Consider the following 8,823-nt stretch of genomic DNA (forward strand, 5'->3'; position numbering starts at 1 on the left):
TCTGGTCAGTGTGTCTGGGGCCGAGTCAGGATGGCCATCCATCAACAGATAGAGTTGGGTGTCATCGGCATACTGATGGCAACCCAGCCCAAAACTCCGGACAAGCTGGGCGAGGGGGCGCATAAAGATGTTGAAAAGCATCGGGGAGAGTATCGCACCCTGAGGTACTCCACACACCAAGGAGTGGCACGATGACAATTCCCCCCCAAGCGCCACCCTCTGTCCCCGACCAGAGAGAAACGAGCGCAGCCATTGAAGGACTGTACCCTGGATCCCCACGCCGGCAAGGCGGTGGTCCAGAAGTTCGTGATCGACCATGTCGAAAGCTGCTGACAGATCTAGAAGTATCAGCAGCCCCGACCCGCCTCGATCCAGCTGTCTACGAAGATCATCTGTTAGGGCGACCAGAGCCGTCTCGGTCCCATGAGCAGCGCGGAAGCCGGACTGGAATGGATCCAGAGCCAATGTTTCATCCAGAAACCCACCAAGCTATTCAGCAACCGCTCTCTCAATCACCTTACCCAGGAACGGAAGATTCGAAACCAGGCGGAAATTGGATAGATCTAAAGGATCTAATGATGTTTTCTTTAAGAGCGGGCACACCACTGCCTCCTTCAGTTCCCCTGAGAATGTCCCCGTGCCAAGGGACAAATTGATGATATCCCCCAGGAGGGCCCGCACCTCGTCTGGACATGCTCTAATCAGCCAAGACGGGCACGGGTCGAGAGGACAGGTGGTGGGCTTTCCAGCTCGGAGGAGTCTGTCCACATCGGCTGGGGATATCCAGTCGAAGTGGTCCAATACTGGACCCGAGGACAGTCAAGGGGCCTCCAGTTCCTTTATTGTATCCAAATTGGCAGGGAGGTCATGGCGGAGCAACAAGACCTTCTCCGCAAAAAAGCTCGCAAATGCCTCACAGCTAAGTGTCAAATTGTTATTTAAATTTGGCTGTCCCTCAAGTGACGTTAAAGACCTGATTATACTAAATAATTGCGCTGGGCGAGAGCTAGCGGATGCAATGGAGGCCGAGAAGTATGACTTCTTAGCAGCCTTCACCGCCATCTCGTAGGTTTTCATAAAAGCCCTATAAAATGTTCTTGAGGCTCCGTCACGGGCACCCCGCCATACTCGCTCTAGCCGTCTGAGGTCCCACTTCATTTTCCGGAGCTCCTCGGTAAACCAGGGAGCCCAGTTTCTGCGGGGTCGCAGAGGGCGCTTAGGTGTGATCTCATCGATGCTGCCAGGAGCTGGGTATTCCAGCCCTCAACAACCTCAGTCAATGAGTCGCGAGGGGGAGCAAGGTCCCGCAAGGCTTGGCGGAATCTATCAGGGTCCATCAGCCTCTGCAGGCGAGCCCAAATTGGCTTGCCACCTAAGCAGGGTGGGGGCGGAAAGTCAATCCTGGCTTTCAGAGCGTAGTGATCAGACCATGGCACTTTCATCGAAGGAGACATGATCACATCTAGGCCAAAGATCAAATCCAGCGTGTGGCCTGCTTGATGTGTGGGGCCCGAAACAAACTGGGAGAGATCTAGTGTCGCCATGGAAGACACCAGGTCCAGAGCCTGTGAGGAGGGAGTGGCATCAGCATGGATGTTAAAGTCCCCCAATACCAATAGGTTAGGGAACTCCAAGGCCCAGCCGGCCACCGCCTCCAATAGGCCTGACAGCATGGCTGCTGGTGCGCTAGGTGGCCGGTACACCAGCCAGACAGCCAAGCTCTCCTCAGAGCCCCACACTAGGCCAACACATTCAATGCCGGGGATCGATGGCGATGGTAGAGCCCTGAAAGGACAATCTTCCCGGATTAATACTGCCACCCCTCCCCCCCGGCCCACAGCCCGCGACTGGTGGAGGACAGAGAAACCCGGGGGCGCCATCTCTCGTAAGGTAACTGTTGCCCCTTCGCGCACCCAGGCCTCCGTCACACAAGCCAGGTCGACCCCCTGCGAGATACAGAAATCTCGCAGGGTGGCAGTTTTATTGCCTATAGACCTGGCATTGCACAGCACCAGTGACGGAGGTGAGTAATCCTTGCTCACCCTACCCTCGTCCCTTGGGATGGGGTGCAGATGGAAGGGGTACGAGCGTATCCATATCTCGATCCCCTTCACCTATAACATCTGCCCCCACTGCCATACCTCCCTCGCCCCTCCACGGTAGCAATCCCAGGCCTCATAGTAGCCTCCATTGATGGCAATTAATGTTATTCTTTCGCAGCCTAAAACAATAAAACCTTAAAACTATAAAAACAAAAAACAAAAACAACCCAGAAAGCAATAAAACAATACAAATAAAAACTGCAAAAATTACAAATTCATCAAAATCTAACAAATTCCCAAGCCCACCCAAACATCCATCCCACCCCCATATATAAAAAATCTAAAGGGAGAGGAATTTTTTTTTTTTAAAAAAAAACATGTTAAAAAGAACTCTGCACCCCTACGGGTCCTCCTGGGCAGTAGCAGCATCAGTGGCAACAACCATCCTTGTGAGGCCCCACCCTGGGCCAGATAGTAGGTGGCAGGAGCAGTCCTTGTGAGGCCTGTCAGGCCCTCCCTGGGCCAAGTGGTAAGTGGCAAGAAGGAGCAGGGCCCTCAGGCACTCACACGGGGAAGTCCCCCTGGGCAGCAGGCAGCAAGCAGTCCTTGTGAGGCTTCAGGCCCTGCCCCAGGCCAGATGGGAAGTGGCAAGAGCAGGGCCCTCAGGCACTCACCACAGGGGAGTCCCCCTGGGCAGCAGGCAGCAAGCAGTCCTTGTGAGGCTTCAGGCCCCGCCCCAGGCCAGATGGTAAGTGGCAAGAGCAGGGCCCTCAAGCACTCACTCAGGGGAGTCCTCCTGGGCAGCAGGCAGCAAGCAGCAAGCAGTCCTTGTGAGGCTTCAGGCCCCGCCCCAAGCCAGATGGTAAGTGGCAAGAGCAGGGCCCTTAGGCACTCACCACAGGGGAGTCTTCCTGGGCAGCAGGCAGCAAGCAGCAAGCAGTCCTTGTGAGGCTTCAGGCCCCGCCCCAGGCCAGATGGTAAGTGGCAAGAGCAGGGCCCTCAGGCACTCACCACAGGGGAGTCTTCCTGGGCAGCAGAGCAGTCCTTGTGAGGCTTCAGGCCCCACCCCAGGCCAGATGGTAAGTGGCAAGAGCAGGGCCCTCAGGCACTCACCACAGGGGAGTCTTCCTGGGCAGCAGGCAGCAAGCAGTCCTTGTGAGGCCTGTCAGGCCCTCCCTGGGCCAGATGGTAAGTGGCAGGAAGGAGCAGGGCCCTCAGGCACTCACACAGGGGAGTCCCCCTGGGCAGGAGGCAGCAAGTAGCAAGCAGTTCCAATGATATTGGAACAGATGGGCCAATGGCCAATCTATTGATTAACCTCAGGGCCAAACTATTGATTAGCTATTTATTTGTTGTGATAAACATTTATATACCTACTATAAAACCAAAAACACTAAGGCAGTGTACAACCCAATAACTTAAGAAACAATTCATTGTTGTTGTTGTTGTTGTTTATGAAATTTGTGTACCACCCTTCATCTGAAGATCACTGGGAGGTTCACAATATAAAATTACAAAATATGCAACAACAAAAAACAAGAGCCAACCAATAACCCTGTTCCCACAAACACATTAAAAAGGCCATGTATTGTTTAATTGGCCAATGGCCTGGTTATAGAGAAATGTTTTCACTTGGCACCTATAAAAGTACCAGGTGAGCTTCCCTGGGGAGAGAATTCCACAAATGGGGAGCCAGTGCAGAAAAGGCCCATTTTCGTGTTACCATCCTCCGAACCTCTCCAAAGGAGGCACACAAAGAAGGGTCTCCAATGCAGGGTCCTGGTTGGTTCATATGGGGAGAGAGGAGGTCCTTGAGGTACTGTGGTCCTGAGCCATTTAAGGCTTCTCGAACAGCTTAGTAGCCAAACAAATTGGCTCCCAAACATTGCAAACCCAGAAGTAAGTGTTCCGGTTTGCAAACGTTTTCCGGAAGCCGAACGTCCGACACGGTTTCTGCTGGAGTGCAGGAAGCTCCTGCAGCCAATCAGAAACTGTGCCTTGGTTTTCGAACGGTTTCAGGAGTCAAACAGACTCCCGGAATAGATTAAGTTTGAGAACCGAGGTCCACTGTATGTTAGGATTCCTGTTCCATGATTGCAGTCATGGGATTGTTGTCTATCACATGACGGTATATGTTTTGACTCCACAGAGTGGGATGTGACAGAGACAGGATGTTGGTGTTACTGTGTTCTGTGAAGTGGGACTATTGTCCTTTGTTCTTTCTCTTTGCTGTCTGATGCTAGAGAGAGAGGGAGCCATGTTGCAGTGCTCCGTGTGTGTTTATACGTAAATAAAGTAGATTAGCCAAAATGCTGAGTTGCTGAGGTCTGTCACACAAGCTGCGCAGACTCTGCGGATCCCTAAGTGTGCCGATGTTGGCATCGGTCACTGTGATGTTCGGGCAGAAGAAAGCTTTTGAAGCTCCCGAAAGAAAGACCAGGAAGGAGAGAACATGGCAGTCAGGCATGTGTCTCTGCCAGGGTCCTACTCGAGTGTAGGACAAGCTCCTGACACTGTATAGGTCAAAACCAACAATTTGAATTGGGCCCAGGAGCTAATTGGCAGCTAATGCTATTGGGCCAGGATATTCTCAAACGGTCTTGCCCCGCTGAGCAACCTGACTGCCAAATTCTGCACCAGCTGAAGTTTCTGAACTGTCTTCAGAGGCGGCCCCTACATATAATGCATTGCAGTGGTCTTGGGTCATACAGAAACTGTCAGGAAAAAGCAGCAATGCAAGAGCGAGCTGCAGGTGTCTGCAAAGCAAAACAGGATGTTGATGTTTGGGACTGTACCATGGGAACAAAGGGGCAGTCTATTCATTGTACTGAGCACCGGATGTTAGCTCAGAGTGTCATCTGACCTGTACTGGAAGTACAGGGGTGGAGTTTCTCTCTCTACTGTTGGAGTCTGAAGAGTGCAGACGTGTTTCTCTGTACTGCTGCAATGACAGAAATAAAGACATGTAAATAGATTTCTGTCTGTCTCTTTCCCCTCCCTGAAGGAAGCAGGGAGGAGGGAGGAATGGTGTGTCCCTCTCACGCTGAGTGGGATCGCCGAATGTGACCTTGCCTGTATCCTGCCGGGAGACGCAGACGGGGAGGTCAACAAGGACCTCAAGCCAAGTGCCTGGAGAGTGGCCAGTTACCTCTGACTGAGGCATGAGAATCCGACAGAAACCGCTCTCTTTTCCTGCGGAACCGTTTACTGAATGCTAACAATCCCGGTGCTGCTAAATTCTCTCCTATTGAAATCGTGGGGATGTTAAAGTGTTTAAATGTAGCTGGATCATGCCCAGTTCCTGTCCCCTCAAGACCGCAAGACATATGATATGGGTAAAATGGATGTGACCTTTAAAAGCACCCAAGGTGGATGGATTTTCAGGAGAAACCCACCACTGGGGATTCGTTAAAAACTAATTGGAAATGGAATTCCATGCTGTAGGCTTTATGCATCACGGGTGATTGTAAATCAGTATGGTATTTATTTTACTGCATCGCAGCTTTTTAATGTTTTCGTTTTATTTCACTTCATCGTAGATCCACCCCCCCACCCCAATATTTAATGGTGTTTTTATCAGATTTCTGGTATGTTCTGGTTTTCGCTTCTGGTATTTTCATCGCTTTCCCAAACCCTTAGGATGGGCAGATTAGAAATGAAGTAGCTGAATGAAATACATTACAGTGGTACCTCTGGTTACATACGCTTCAGGTTACAGACTCCGCTAACCCAGAAATAGTGCTTCAGATTAAGAACTTTGTTTCAGGATGAGAACAGAAATCATGCTCTGGCAGCGCGGCGGCAGCAGGAGGCCTCATTAGCTAAAGTGGTGCTTCAGGTTAAGAACAGTTTCAGGTTAAGTACGGACCTCCAGAACAAATTAAGTACTTAACCCGAGGTAACTCTGTATTTTGCATTATCTTCAAATGCAACAGTATGCCCAATCACACTGCCCTTTGCTTTTATCATCTTATCTTGATGAGAGAGAATTCAAAACTAACCACATCAGAGAAAATAGCCATATTTTCTTGAGAGTTCTTCCCCTGGGCAAAAGTCTTCTCAGTTGCCACCAAAGATTCAAGCATTTGGATCAGACCTGGGAGCATCACAGGTCCCAATGGTCACTGCTGGACCAGATCAAAATCCTTCTCCAAAGTCTGTCTCCAACAGTGCCAGCAGGCTAGATGCCTCATGGATGTTCACAGTCATGGGCTTTTTTTCTGAACATCTGGTATTCACAATCACACTGCCATTTCTTTCTCTTTTTGCCCACTATTCCATTTTTATCCCACCCTTTCTCCCAGGAGCTCAAAGCTCAAGGCAGTTTGCATGGTTCTTCTCCCCCACGGTTCTCCTGTCCTTCCTTGGAGGTTTTTAAGCAGAGGATGGATGGCCACCTGATCTAGTTGAGATTCCTGCATTGCAGGGGGTTGGACTAGATGACCCTTGGGGTCCCTTCCAATTCTATGATTCTATGAATCAGCTGCTTCCAGTATGCTCAGTGTTCAGGGATGGTGGGAGTTGTGGTCCAGCAACAAGCATCCCCAAATCTCATTATGAAAACTTGCAAGACCCAGAATTCCCCAGGCTCAGAGTAAGACCTCTGTCCTTGCATTATCCTATGATAACTAGGAACTCCCAGATATTGTGGGAGTCCCCTTGCTGGCTGCAGCGCCCACATCCATGACAGAGAGTTGAATTGGGTGAGTGGCATTCTTCTGCGTTTTCCTACCTTGGAAGCCACCCAGTTACTGCCAGCTCTTTACTAAGAGTTTATATTGACTTCGCATTGTTGTACTTGGTCATTGTGTTGCCTTTGGATATTACTGATATTTGTTTGCAACACAGGGGTTTAATTGTTTAGCTCTTTGGAGTCGGCAAAAAAAGAGGGGCAACAATCTTGATGTCTAATAGATCGGTTTCATGAATTTCGAGGCAAATGAATTCAATTTGGTGAATCCATGTGAAGGCTAAGTGTCTCTGGCAGTGCCGGATTTATGTACAGTCATACCCCATGTTGCATCCGTTTTTTCAGGTTACGTCCCGCAGCGACCCGAAAGTACCGGAAAGGGTTACTTCTGGGTTTCGCCGCTCGCACATGCGCAGAAGCACAAAATGATGTCACACATATGCGCAGACACGGTGAATCACAACCCAAGCATTTGCAGACGCACTGCTGCGGGTTGCGTTCTTTTCATGTTGCGAACGGGGCTCAGAACAGATCCCGTTCACAACCAGAGGTACCACTGTATAAGCTATAGCTTAGGGCCCCACGCTCATGGGGCCCCCAAAAAAATTAAAGGGAAAAACTGGATGTACATTTCCAAAATATAAGATAAAAACAAATAAAATAAAACCTACATACAGCAACAGTGTTTTGTGTTGTGCAGGCTCCTATGATGTCAGTAATGGGCCCCACCTGCTAGTTGACAAAGGACAGCTGGACATATAAAGGGCCCCATTACCTTCAGTAGCTTAGGGCCTCATCAAACCGAAATACGGCCCTGGTCTTTCACTATCTATATTCTCAGCTACCCAAGGAGCTGGCTTTGTTTTCCATGCCACTACTGCCTCTCCTACTTGTCCGCTCGCACCTGAGTCCCCTCTTGCCTAGGGCGAAGCCACGTTTGAAAAGCCATCGACAGATACCGCCGAAGCTGCTGCAGCCTCTGTATCCTCCTCTCGAACAATTACGGATGCACAGGGCTCGGCCTGCCAAAAAACAAATAGAAACACAAGCCTTGATTCAAGCATCTGTTTCCTCCTGGCCAGTCTCCACAGCTGTGCTAAGTGGCTTTGGAGCTGCCCCAGGTTGTCTGTCATGGGCTGGAATCAGAGTGGCAGGCAGCTGGACGGGCAGGGGGCTCTGGCTTCCTCTTACATTATAAACTTATCGCCACCCTGCACATTACTCAGCACCTTGCATGAAGCCGCCCTTAACGAGATTTGTAGGCTGGGTGGTTGCCTGCAGAAGCCATCATCCCTAGACCACAAATGTGTTTGTCTGTGTTTCCTCTTTCTGCAGAATCTGGGGTTTCTGAAACCTTTACAGTGGTACCTCTGGTTACAGCTGCTTCAGGTTACAGACTCCGCTAACCCAGAAATAGTACCTCGGGTTAAGAACTTTGCTTCAGGATGAGAACAGAAATCGCGGGCTGGTGGCACAGCGGCAGCGGGAGGCCCTATTAGCTAAAGTGATACCTCAGGTTAAGTTTCAGGTTAAGAACAGACCTTCAAAACGAATTAAGTTCTTAACCCGAGGTACCACTGTACTGCGCTAGTCAATTGGAAAGGGGTGGGGGGCTGACACCTTGAATTTTCAGAATGAAGTGCTGGACCCTGGCTAGAGTAGCTGCGTCTTGTTTTCCTCCTCCATCACCTTGCCGACAAAGGTCCATATAGTTAAAGCTATGGTTTTCCCAGTAGTGATGTATGGAAGTGAGAGCTGGACCACAAAGAAGGCTGGTCGCCTAAGAATTGATGCTTTTGAATTATGGTGCTGGAGGAGACTCTTGAGAGTCCCATGGACTGCAAGAAGATCCAACCTATCCATTCTGAAGGAAATCAGCCCTGAGTGCTCACTGGAAGGACAGATCCTGAAGCTGAGGCTCCAAGACTTTGGCCACCTCATGAGAACAGAAGACTCCCTGGAAAAGACCCTGATGTTGGGAAAGATGGAGGGCACAAGGAGAAGGGAACGACGGAGGACGAGATGGTTGGACAGTGTTCTCGAAGCTACCAGCATGAGTTTGACCAAACTGCGGGAGGCAGTGGAAGACAG

At 50.2% G+C, this 8,823-nt stretch overlaps 1 protein-coding gene across 1 annotated transcript in view; it reads right to left on the minus strand.

Annotated features, from left to right (window-relative positions):
* RBM38 (RNA binding motif protein 38) overlaps positions 1-8,823 on the minus strand; it is a 193,486-nt gene that overhangs the window by 61,289 nt on the left and 123,374 nt on the right. The gene's annotated exons all lie outside the window — the stretch shown is intronic.

Source organism: Podarcis liolepis (assembly GCF_965112155.1).
Source record: "Podarcis liolepis genome assembly, chromosome: 6".
NCBI classification, from domain to species: Eukaryota; Metazoa; Chordata; class Lepidosauria; order Squamata; family Lacertidae; genus Podarcis; species Podarcis liolepis.